A 13,614-nucleotide genomic window follows, 5' to 3' on the forward strand; every position below is an offset into this window, starting at 1 on the left:
TATTGATACAATGTAACTACATTTTTAACTTGTCAGCATTTTTAACATAACAGACCTTAGGGAGATCTCATGAAAAATGTATAACAAAGCCCTTTAAAATTTATGCCTTTTCTTTTTTTTTTTTTTGGTCCTCTGATTTTTAAACCAGAAGAACTTTTTAAAGTATGTTTAAATAAAAATTTTTAGAATCTATAAATAAAGGATAGGGAAGAGATTAAAGGTGGTATTCATATTCCTGAAAGCTAAGGGTCCCCAGGGTTATAACGGAATAATTAAAGGAGGAACCCACTTGCAAACATATGGAAGAATAAGGGACATGGTCTCAGCCTTCAGCTCAAAATAGCAATGCAGCGGGGAAGGAAATGAGTGAGGAAACGAGCCCAAACAAGGCCAAGGGCAGTGTGTGGGAGATACGCTAGCCCCCAGCACCCAGAGTTTTTCTTCCTGGGGAAGGAAGGTCTGGAACTGTGTCCTGGGAGGAGGATCTGGAGGAAGCAGTGTGTTTGGTCTGGATGTGATGAACTGGTAAGGCAGGAAATAAACTTTTCAGTCAGTGTTTCTTCATGCTTGCAGACGTGTAAACCTGCATGCACCCACTTGCTTATTCACCAAGCAGTGGGGTGCTGATGACATGTCAGCTCCAGAGAGATGCCATCAGACATTTGGGAAGAGGATACCTTCTTCCTGTGCCTCATCTTCCTTCATCTCCACTTTATTACTGGACCGGTCACTGTGGTCTGGTGATGAGGATGTGCAGGGACAGTGTACTGGTGTTATGTTACAATGCGTGATGTGTTCAGTGATATTTTGGGGCACATTCAGTGGTAATACTGAATTTTGTGGGATGGGGGAAACCAGTGACCATAGTGGACTCCACTTCCAGCCGTGGAGTAACAGGAGCTAGATTTACACTCTCTAAATGTCTAAAACATCTGATTATATATATATATACATATATATATGTATATATATAACAGCAATTTCCAAAACATTGGCGATTAAAAAACAGTGATATTTGGAAATGAATGACATGAGTCTGTGAGTGCTCCAGCACACTTCCTGGGGAAGTTTCCATCCTGCAGCGTACGTCGGGGGATACTGCAGAGCTGGGCAGCTTCCATGAGTTGAGATAGAACCAGTATTCTCAGAGGACCAAGGCAGCTGGATTTCAAGGATAGAGTGCTGGAGAGGAGAGGGCTACAAAAAGAGAACTCTGGAGATCTGTAAAAGGCCTCTCATCTGTGCATCTCTGTAAGGAAGTTAATCAAGACTGGAAAAAGGACCAAAGAGATGGGAAGAAACAATCCCTACAGCTCACATAGGGCTGGGGATATTTCCTCTTTCCTGAAAACCTCATTACTTATGGGGCATCAGTTAAAGCACTTGAAGGTGTAAAATTAGCCTTAGACTAAATGTTTTTCAGTCCCATATAACAAAATGAGAACTGAAAGGATACCACAGTTTCCAAATAGTTCCAGAGTATTTATAGGGATACAAAAGTATTCACCCTCCAAGAAGATTAAGTTTACAATGTCATTCAGTCAAACATTGGCCTAAAGATAGGCATGCAAAAAGCAGAAAGATACAATCCATAATAAAAGTATCCATTGGAATTAACTCAGAAGTGATGCAGATGAAGAAGAGTACCAGAAGTGGTAACTGGTAGTGTATATGAAAGTCTGTCTTTTCCTATTGGCTTTGACCGTCACAGTGGTGCATGGTAAACACTATGTTACGCTGAAGCCACGTGGGAAGGTCCCAGGTTCACATCCTGAGATCTGCCTGTACACTCTGGGTGTACATGCCTGCTGTGATCCTGGTTGCCCAAGGCTGGGAGTGGATCACAGCATGAAGACTGTCTCTCTTTGCCTATCTCTCTCAAATGAAGAAATAAACTTAAAAAGATAATTGGTTTTATAAAGGCAGTGGTCTATTGACACATTTCCACCCATCTCTGAACATGTACTTGAATCCACTGTCTTAAATGACTTGTGTATTTATTTTTATTGAATAAACCTGGACTTTTAGTATACCTCAGAAGAAGTAATAAAAGTAGTTCGAGGGACCAGCAGTTAGTACGATGGCTATGTGACTGGACTCCCATGTAGTCGACCGCAGTTCGAGTCCCGGACCCAGTAGCTTAAACTCACACCGGGTGTGGGTGCGTGTGCGTGCATGCCCAAGATCCCGAGAGGAGAATGGAGGGGAAGGGATTGCGGCGTGGCCATCCCCCTGGGGGGTGATTTCTCGCTTTCTGTCTCTCTGTCTGTCTTTCTGGCGAGCACACATGCCCTATAGCAAAAATCTCTCCCTCCCCCCCCCAAAAAAGTAGTTCAGTATGAAAAAGAACAGCTGATAGTGATGTATCTAGATTTGTTTGGGTATCTCATATGATTGGCTTGGATCACAAGCCAGGACTGAAGCATCAGGATGAAGTCATTGAGCGCCACCTGAGAACTATGTGGAATGGGAACAGGCTGAGTCTCTGAAAGAGCAGAAGGTGCTCTCCAGAAGAAAGGGAATAGGTGTTCAAGAAGAGATTAGATGACCATGCATCAAACGACCATCACCTACATTACCTCAATTATTCTTTTCAACTCCAGAAGTCTACAGCTCGGGACCAGCAGATGACATAATGGTTACATCGCTGGACTCTCACATAGTTCACTGCAGTTGGAGTCCCGGACTGAGGAGTTTAAAACTCATGCCAGAAGCATGTGCACGCATGCGTGCCCAAATTCCCAAGAAGAGAATGGAGGAGAAGGGGTTGCATCATGGCCATCCCCCCTGGGGGAGATTTCTCGCTTTCCATCTATCTCTCCCTGTCTCTCTGGTGAGCACACATGCCCTATAGCGTGTGTCCACAGCTCAGTGACCTAGTCCTTTACTAGTTCAGAGAAGTTCCACATAGATTTTAAAACTGTCCTTATAGGGACCAGCAGATGGCATAGCAGTTATGTTGCCAGGCTCACATATAGTCAACCACAGTTCAAGTCCCAAACCCAGTGGCTTAAAACACATGTGCATGCATGCCCAAAGTCCTGAGAGGAGGGAATCAGCAGATAGCGTAATGATTATGTTGCTGAACTCCCACATAGTCAACTGTGGTTCAAGTCCTGAACCCCACTGTTTCAAACTAATGCCAGGCACATGTGCATGCATGTTCAAAATCTCCTCCTGAGAGGAGAATGGAGGAGAAGGGATTGTGGTGTGGGTTCACCCTGGGGGAGTAACTTCTCTTTCCATCTCTCCGGCAAAGGCACGTGCCCTATAGTAAAAATCTCTTAAAAAAAAAAAAATCCCGAGAGAAGAATGGAGGAGAAGGGATTGTGGTATGGCCATCCTCCCTGGAGGGTGATTTTTTGCTTTCTATCTCTCTTTCTCTCTCTGTCTCTCTGGCATGCACACACGGCCGATAGCAAAAATCTCTAAAAAAAAAAAAAAAAAAAGAACTGTCCTTACATGAGGGACAGGAGAATTGTAACCAACACAATTAGACAAGACAAATATATAATTAAGAGAATAAGAATTGGAAAAGAATTTAAATTATATTTGCACATGATAAAAGAGAACACCTGAGGGGGTAGGTGGTATGGTGGTTAAGGTGTTGGACTCCCACATGGTTTGAGTCTCACTCCCTGCCATGGCTTGCTTTCTCACTCCCTGCCTCCTTTCTGTCTCTCTCTGGTGAGTGTACATGCCCAGTAGAAAAATAATAATAAAAAAAATTAAATAATTATTTGTTTAAAAAAGGGTACACCTGAAAAGCCTGAGGGCATCAATAACACCAATCCAAACAATAAGTGAATTCAGTGATATGAAGTATATAAATTTAATATACACAAATCAATATACACAATTTACGATCAATTAAAAGCTATATCTTATAGAGAAAACCTCATTTACGACGGCAACAAAGGAAGCAAAATGCAGTTGACTCTCATTATTTGCCATAGTTGGGTTCTGTCAAGTTGCTCCTAACACTGACTACTGAATCATTCTTCCTAGGAGAAATACAAGGTTAGGTTCCCGCAGGCCTCTGGTCAACTTCTCATCAACTGATCAAAGCACATCATCTTTCTCGTATGTCTGAAGACACTTTATTGATATATGTTGTTAATTCATTAACATACACCCAGTACACCAAACCTTCCCTCAACCATGTTTATCTAACATTTCTCCAAAATATTCATCACAGCTTCCTGTGCCTGAGAATGGTACGTCGGTACCACATGTGGAAGCCATTTTAAATAGTGAAATCACCAATAATCACAAAAATGGGGGGGTGGCAGATAAGGCACTAACTGTACTGTGAAAAGGACACGTGTTTACAGTGGGAGAGGTAAAACAGGGCAGTGGGATGCCTCAGATGCCATCCCTCAGATACAAAAAACTCTTAAAACGGCCCCCAAATGGCAGAAAAGTAGGCAAAGACATGAACTCTCTACAAAGATGAAATAGGCCTAAAAGTATGAAAAGATGTTAAACTTCACAAGTTAAAACTGCACTTAGAGAACTAAGTGCCAAGAGCACACCACCGTGTGCCAGTGCGAACCACACAAATGTCCTCATAGGTAATTGTTTTTTAAACGGCGAAGTGAGACTTTAATGGTGGTTAACAATCCTACCCTTTTAGTCAGCCTCTCGTTTTTTTTTTTTTGAGAGGTTTTCTCTATAGGGCGCGTGCGCTCACCAGACAGAGAGAGACATAGAGACAGAAAGCAAGAAATCACCCGCCAGGGGGGATGGCCACACTGCAATCCCTTCTCCTCCATTCTCCTCTCGGGATCTTGGGCACGCACACACACGTGCCCGGCGTGAGTTTTAAGCCACCGGGTCCGGGACACGAACCGCGATTGACTACGTGGGAGTCCAGCGACATAGCCATTACACTAACTGCTGGTTCCCCAGCCTCTCGATTGTGAGAGGTGGACCAGAACTTAGGGCATTGACACCGCTCTCTGTCACCATCATAAAAAAAACTTCTCCTTGCTCTCGGCATAGAAATCACCATCAGCGTAGAATTTTAAAGTGTTCATAGAGGGGCGGCAGGTGGTGTGGTGAAGGGTGCTGGACTCCCACATGGCTGAGTGCAGTTTGAGTCCCGGACCTGGCAACTTGCTTTCCCACTTTTCCTCTCCCTGTCTCTCTCACTCTGTCTCTCTCTAGTCAAATTAAAAAGAAATTCGTGTATAAATAAAGTTACATAAAAGAATTCTTTTTTGAAAAGTTTTCATAGATATGAGCTTGAAGACCTAGATAAAATATGTTTTGATTTTACCAATTATTTAAAGCACGATAGAATGTTCAAAAGCAGAGAGAAACTGGAAGAGAGTGCAGTCTGCAAAAACCGTGTAAGAGATGATGTGAATTTGTAACACTGTGGCCTGAGGGCATTCCCTAATCTTCGTGATGAAAGCAACAAAGAACTGCAGACTGGGCCAGAAAGAAGAGTTCATGGCTAGAAAAGAAGTGGAAACTTAAAGGAAAAATCCTGACAGCAACAAACCGCAATAAGAGTGCATCATAAAATCTATTTTAAGTATGAACTTGGCCCTAATTCCTGGCCAACCAGTAAATTATGCGTGTACAGGGGAGAACCCAGGGAGCCCAGCTGAAAGTCAGGCAGAGCCCGGGGAGGATCTACTGAGCTGGAGCGCTGCCCAGAGCAAGGTCTATGTGCTGGTGCTTCTAACTGAGCTGCGTTCCAAAGCGCGTGCAGCTGGAGCGACAGTCATCCAAAACCTTTGGGTATAAAGCATCCGCGCACTGGGCCCAACGCTGGTAGAGGAGTTGTAATTTTCTTAATTAAACTTTCTGTCTTTTCTTCTTTCTTTTTTTCTTCCTTTCTTGGGGAGGAGGGGGGTATTTACACCACAATCCACTCGCAGCCCCAGCCAGCCCAGGATCATGGGTTCACATGCACGCACCCAGCACAGTCAGGATCATCCCAGAACGTGGACCCAGGACTCTTCCCACGTGGGCCCATTGCAGTACAGACGCACCACCTGCCTGAGCAGTCAGCAATTTAGGCAAGAAAACCACCGACAGAATGAGAAGACAGCAAAGAGTAATATATTAGATTCCGAGGGCCAATGACACAATTATTTTCTTCTCAAGAAAAACTATAAAGATCTGAAGATGGCAACATGCAGGAAAAAAATTTGTTTAGAGAGAGAGAGTTTTTTGTTCTAGGGCATGTGTGCTTGCTGGAGAGACAGAAACAGATAGAAAGCGAGAAATCACCTCCCGGGGAGGATGGCCACGCCACAACCCTTTCTCCTCCATTCTCCTCTCAAGATTTTGGGCACGCACGCACATGTGCCTGGTGTGAGTGTAAGCCGCTGAGTCCAGACTTGAACTGTTGCTAACTATGTTGGAGTCCAGCGACATAGCCATTACACTATCTGCTGGTTCTCTCACTTTCATTTTAAAGGCTACTTCCACTTCCCATATAATTCTTTCTCAACATGCCTAAAGATTTTTTTTCCTGGGATCTGCAGATGTTGTAATGGTTACGTTGCTGGATTCCCACGTAGTTGACTGTGGTTCGAATCTTAGACCCGGTGACCTTCATTTATATCAGGCGCTTGTGCATGCGTGCCCAAAATCCCCTTCATTTATGTCAGGCGCTTGTGCATGCGTGCCCAAAATCCCGGGGGGAGAATGGAGGAGAAGCGATTGAGGTGTGGCCACCTCCCTGGGTGATGATTTCTTGCTTCTGTCTCTGTCTCTTCGGTTACTGCACGTATCCTATAGCAAAAATCTCTCTTTAAAAAAAAATGAAGGTGAGGCATTCCATTTGCAGTATGTTTAAGTACACTCAGAGCACAGAACTCTCTGACGTACAGCTATAAACTCTGGACAAAACAGAACTACCCAGAGACTCCAGAGAGGGACAAATGCAGGTGCAGTAGCTCTGAGTGTCCTGTAGGAGGCAGGTTAGCTGAAGGGTGCTGAAACATGGTATGATCAGAACCTCCCGTGAGGGGGAGTGAGAAGGAAAAGATGTCATCGGGAAGCCTTCAGGGGATCCTAGAAGTGACAGCTGATCTCACCTGAAGGAAACTACTGCCTTCTTTGGACCTGTAAGAACTAGAGCGGAAATAGCACAGACCCACTTGTGTTCTGAGGCTGCTGTTCGCATGTGAGCTTCCTGGTACATTAGGCTCACCACCTTCCAAAGGAGGGTCTACACAGGACCATTCGGCATGCACAGAATTTTCCAAGGCTAGGGGCCAATGTCAGACATTTGCTTCCACCCCATTTTCAGCCCCCAGCTTCAAAAGAGGGGCTCATATCTAACTGGGAGGCTCTCTCACGTTCCCAAGGTCTAGGATTTATTTGGAGGAGACTGGTCTGAGGGCTGTAGTCCTGGGATTACGCTCGGGGGTTAATTGAATAATGCTCTCCCTCTTTCTTCTTTTCCACATATCCCCTCTGGGTGAATAGATTTTATCCTACACCTGTGCCCACCAAATAAACACATCATTGCATGGTTTGCTGGGACTGAGATCCTAAGAAACATATCATGTTCTTCCAACACTCAATCCCCAAGACAATCTGGTACCTGCTGGGGCAGTGACCTGCCTTCAGTCTATTTTCTGGATAAAGTATCTGTATTCATGTGTGAATTACTCTAGACACCTCTGGGGAGGACCCAGGGGTTTCTGCTCACTCCCTTTCAAAGTTGGGGAGCACAGAAAAGACCCTATTTAGTCAGGAGTCTGCATCAGATAAGCCTCCTCTGAACCTTGCAAGAGTGTGTTACTGTCAAAGCTTTGCTCTTGATGCAAAGGCTGGGATGCCTCACACTTCAAGTGGCCTTCATTCTTCTTCTCATTTAGGTTAAAGATCCCATGATGCCAGCCCCATAGTGCAGCTGGTAAGTGCTATGCATAGGGAGCCAGATCCCACAGAACCACCTTGATTAGAATCCCTGCCCAGAGGCTTGAAAAATACATTAGACTAGGGCCAGCAGATGGCGTAATGGTTATGTCACTGGACTCCCACATGGCCTGCTGTTGTTTGAGTCTTGGACCTGGTGGCTTGAAACTCATGCCAGGTGCGTATGCGTGAGTGCTCAAGATCCTGGGAGAAAAGTGGAGAAGGGATTGCAGTGTGGCCATCCCCCCTAGGGGACGATTTCTCACTTTTCCTCTCAATGTCTCTGTCTCTCTCCCCAACGAGAATACACTCCCCAAGGGAAAAAACCTCTCCAAAAAAAAAAGAAGAAAATGAGAATACACTCCCCAAGGGAAAAAACCTTTCCAAAAAAAAAAAAGAAGAAAAACACATTAGACATAGGTGTGTGCATGTCCAAAATCCTGATGAAATGGAAAAAAATAGGATTATGATGTGACCAGGCCCCATTATGGGGATGCTTCTCTCTCATCTCTGTCTCTGCCTCTATCTCTACCTTTCTGGCAAGTGCACACACCTTCTGACAAGAAAAAATAAAAAAACCTGTAACTGACCATCTTACCATTTTACGTGTACAGTCTGAACGTGTTAAGTATATTACGTTGTACAGTTTCACATGTGTTTTAAGTAACTCCACCACCCTGTGGGTTTAAGCATGGTTGCTGGTGAGTATTGGGAGGTTTTAAACCTCTCTCTGGAATATTTTGTAGACATAACCCATCAAGCTTATCCACATTACCAGAAGCCTTGTGGGTGTTTCTCTGCTTCCAGGATACATTTGTATTTAAGTGATCCGCCTCCTGCCAGGAATCCAAAATGATATTCCTTACAGTTAAGTCTTCCCAGTACTCCAGCCTCAACTACAAAGTTACAACTGTCCAAGTGACAGTTACTCCCTACAGAGGAGGTTTGCAGCTTTAATGAGCCTATAAATTGCCCCATCGGCAATGCAGTTGCCCCTTTCCCAGAGGTTCAAATTTAGCGAGCCTGGAGTGGCAACTGACATATTGTCTCTTTCACAATCTCTTGAGCAGACTCTCAGCAAATCATAGTTGGGAACCAGAACCTAAACAGGTGATCAGAGAGGAAATACATCTACCACTATGCTACTCTCCTCTCAGGTCTGACTCCCGAGCATCCTTCAACCAGGTTTCAGGAGCGTTCAAGGGCCTCCAAGAACCAGACCCTGTTTTACTTCGTCACTGGCAGCCACATGGTCTGTATAAAAGTGGGCACCTTGAGTGAGCACGTGTTTGTCTCACAGGACGGTCATGAGGCTAAAACGGATAGAGGACCTGGAGTAGGGGCTGGTACACAGTGAGGATGCATCAGCTCTCGCCGTAACCCTGATTGGTGCCGCTGATAACTAACACTCACCAACAGAGGCCAGGGGGAGGCCCCGAAATGCCTCGTACACTCTCCTACCCTGTGTGACAGAGAACACCCCGTGCACCACCCAGAGCCGTGCAGCACGAACTGTAAGTACTGGCTGGGCATCAGCCCCAACCCCCTTTCGCTGAATCTCTCTTGCACTAGACTTTCCCAGGCTCTCAGCACCTGCAGGAGCAGCCTAGGCATCCCCATCCCCAGGGAACTGTGTCCACTGAGAAGTTCGTGTCTCCCCACCGCACTCCCCACAGCTCTTTCCACCCTACATGCACTTAATCCTCAAATCTTCGGGTCATCCTGGACATGTGCAGTGACCTCACCCTGACCTTCTTTCTCCCTTCTCCTGGACGTCAAAGACCTCATCAAGACCCCCTTTGAAGTCAAAGTGCTATGAATCTACCCCCAAGGCACTAACGATTGGCTTAAGCTCTAGCCCTCTTCGTGGTGTTCCCAAAGCAGCCCTCCAGGAGCACGTCAGCCTGATTCCAGGCACGAATGGCTCGGTCTTGCGTAATCTTCAAGGCTCCCCTGCTCAGTAGACAGAGAATAGAAGGTTTTTCCTGAAATGTGCTGTGATGAGCGTTCTGTACATAGAGCCACATGCACAGCCAATGCGCCATCACATCTCTGTGGGATGAATGGGTCTTCATTTACGCAACCTCGCTCCCAGGCTTCAAAATTCTCTCACGGGAGTAAGCGTACTTTAGAGAAATAACCTACTTCCATCATAGCCAGCTTGGATTGGCAGGTGCCTCCCCAGGCAACACCTCTAAAGGCTGGGAATGGAAAGGAGGCTCTGCATGGAGCCTGCAGGGAGACCCTATCCTGTCCATTCTGATTCAGCCTTGGGTAAAGAGGCACATGTAGTGTGGCCTGGTCACACACGTCCCATTGCAGAACCCGTGGTTGCCAGCTGTTCGGCTCCTAATCGATGGTTGTTCTAGCCCATTCTGTGGCTTAATAACAGAAATATCTGAGTCTGGTCATTTTAAAAGAAGAGCAGTTTATTCAGCTCACAGTTTAGAGGTCCGAGGTCAAGAGGTCTCATTAGTGAGGGTCTTCTTACTTCATCATAATACGGAGGAGGTGCCCAGTAGAATGAGCTGGACCGGCATCAGAGGTGGGCCTTCTAAAATCTATTCATTTATTTCTCCCATGAGCAAGAGACAGAGGGACAACAAGTCGGCACCACCAGCGGGGCTTGATGCCATGATCCACCTCCTCCCCCAGCCACAGCCACCCCTGGTCATGGGCAGGTGCACACCTGAAGTGGTCAGGCCTGGTGCCTCATTTTTGCCTTGCACTGTTGTAAAAATTAAATGGATTAATTTTTTAAAAACTTCTTTGCACTATGTGTTGATGTGTTGGTGATTGTTACCACCAAGGCGGTGGTTTTCTCATGTCGAGCTATTTGGCCTATAATGGCCGCTGTACTCCCACCTGGGTTCCCGTGGATAAGCAGAAATCGTACATTTAGGTGGTTTTCCGGAGCTGGTTGCTGGGTTACAACCAATCACGGCAGCTAGGCTTCAGTCAATCACAGGCATCCCGCCTTTTAAACTGTGTTAATGCAGACAAACTTCGGAATGTAACCAACCCAAATTGTTTCCCTACCTCATCCCTTCACTTCCGTTTTCGTATGTCACTCCCTTTCCTGTACATGTCACTTTGCTTTTCCGGAACTTAAATACCGTGCAATCACCATAGCTGGAGTTGCTTGGAAGCCGGTCTTCAAACTTTAACTTGTGTTAAAATTGGCTCAATTAAAACTCTCCTCAGATCTGACATGGAGTTGGGTGGAGTAGAGAGTAGGGGGTGTTAGTGGGGGTGGTGGGGGAAGGAGGAGGTGGCGAATCACTTAGAAATGGCGCCGAAGCAGGATCCCAAGCCTACATTTCAGGAGGGTGAGAGAGTGCTGTGCTTTCATGGACCTCTTCTTTATGAAGCAAAGTGTGTGAAAGTTGCCCTAAAGGATAAGCAAGTGAAATAGTTTATACATTACAGTAGTTGGAATAAAAATTGGGATGAATGGGTTCCAGAGAGCAGAGTGCTCCGATACGTGGACACCAATCTGCAGAAACAGTGAGAACTTCAAAAAGCCAATCAGGAGCAGTGTGCAGAGGGCAAGAGGAGAGGGGCCGCGCCAGGAAAGAAGACATCCGGCCTGCAACAGAAAAACGTTGAAGTGAAAACAAAAAAGAACAGACAGAAAACACCTGGGAATGGAGAGGGCGGCAGTACCAGTGAGACACGTCAGCCTCCTCGGAAGAAAAGGGCCGGGGTAGATCCTACTGTTGAAAATGAGGAAGCCTTCATGAACAGAGTTGAAGTTAAAGATTCCAAAGAGCTAAAACCATGGCTTGTTGATGACTGGGACTTAATTACCAGGCAAAAGCAGCTCTTGTATCTTCCTAAGAGGAATGTGGATTCCATTCTGGAGGATTATGCAAATTATAAGAAATCTCCAGGAAATACCGATAATAAGGAGTATGCTGTGAATGCAGTTGTGGCAGGTATAAAAGAATACTTCAACGTCATGTTGGGCTCTCAGCTACTCTACAAGTTGGAGAGACCACAGTGTGCCGAGATCCTGGCAGAGCACCCTGATGCGCCCATGTCCCGGGTATATGGAGCACCTCATCTACTGAGATTATTTGTACGGGTTGGTGCAATGTTGGCCTGTACACCTCTTGATGAGAAGAGCCTTACTTTATTACTAAATTATCTTCATGATTTCCTGAAGTACCTGGCAAAGAATTCTGCAACTTTGTTCAGTGCCAGCGATGATGAAGTGGCTCCCCCCGAGTCCCATCAAAAAGCTATGTGAGGGGTGCACTCGCTCCTATGTTTGGACTCTGTAAACACATGTTTGTTCTTACTCCTTCTCTTGTACAAATGATGTACTTTGAAGATGTTAGTGTACAACAGAACTGATGTTTGTTTCTGTTTGATTTTAAACAGAGAAAGTAAAAGGGGTTCGGCTCCTTTTTCCTTTTCTTTCTTTTCATTTCAAAGTTGCTGCCAGTGTATTCCATGATGGACAACAGAGACATGCTGTAGTGTTTCATTGCCTAGTTGACAAAGCTGCTTTGAATGCTGGCGGTCCTATTCCTTTGAACACTACACACTTTTATACAATGTGTTAGTGCTATATGACAAAATGCTCTGATTCCTAGGCTAGAGGTTCTATTCAGTGGATATAACTGAACACACTCATTTGTGCTCCTTTTTTTTTTTTAATGGTGCTTAAAGTTAAAGAGTCCATCCTTTGCAAGTCATCCATGTTGTTCCTTGGGCATTATCTTCACTCAAATTGTTGAAGAATGGTGGCTTGTTTCATGGTTTTGTATTCGTGTCAAATGCACATTTTAACATGGTAGACGCAATGCTTGTGTAGCAACAGTTTTCTGAAGTCAATCTTTTAGGAATTGTTTTTCAGATCTTCAATAAATTTTTTCTTTAAATTTAAAATAAATAAATAAATATAAAAAACCTCTCCTCAAGCTCAGATGGATCCTGAACTTCAGCTGTGAAACACTGCTTTCAGGGACTAAGAATGAAGATATTCTGCTGAGACTTCTCCCTCCACATTGAGTTCTACCTCTATGCACTGAGTGTCTAGACAGGTGCAAGTGAACAGGATCCAAACATCTGAATACGATTAGGGTCAGAATATTCCTCTATTTTCACTGAGTGTAAAGGGAACAGAAAGGAGATTGCAGGTCACCTCCTCATGCATGCCTCTGAAACTCAGATTAAACTTCAAGAATTAGGAAGAAACACACCATCCATCAGATGACTAGAAATCATTGCAGGGTCACGAGAAATATGGGAAAGCAAGAAAATACCTCTCCTCCAAGGGAAGAGAATAACTCCTCTTCATCCTCAGACAGTATGATGAAACTTATGGAAATGTCAGATAAAAACTTTAGAATTTTCATAGTAACAAAGCTAACAGAGATAGAGAAAAGAGACAATGAACTACTGAAGAGGCAGGAGAAAGGAGCTGACGAGTTCCAGGAGGTGAGGAAATTCTTGCAAGATCTAAAAGAGGAAATATATACTATAAAAAGGAATCAAATGGACCTGTTAGAGATGAAGGCTGTAATACAGGAAGTCAACATTTCCCTTGACTAGGCCATACAGAAAATAGAATCTCAGATGTAGAAGATAGAATCACTGGTTTAGAAAAATCCACCATGAAGACTGAGAAAATTGCCCCACAAAATGAGAATAATATATGAGAAATACTAGATATCATCAAACGTCCAAACATCCAAATAATTGGTATCTCATAAGGGA

The 13,614-nt window shown here is 44.7% G+C and overlaps 1 pseudogene; it reads left to right on the forward strand.

Annotated features, from left to right (window-relative positions):
• The first annotated feature begins 11,165 nt into the window (after positions 1 to 11,165).
• LOC102473815 (mortality factor 4-like protein 1 pseudogene) lies at positions 11,166 to 12,139 on the forward strand (annotated as a pseudogene).
• The last annotated feature ends 1,475 nt before the right edge of the window (positions 12,140 to 13,614 follow it).

This window comes from Tupaia chinensis, unplaced genomic scaffold (assembly GCF_000334495.1).
Source record: "Tupaia chinensis unplaced genomic scaffold, TupChi_1.0 Scaffold144276_1, whole genome shotgun sequence".
NCBI lineage: Eukaryota > Metazoa > Chordata > Mammalia > Scandentia > Tupaiidae > Tupaia > Tupaia belangeri.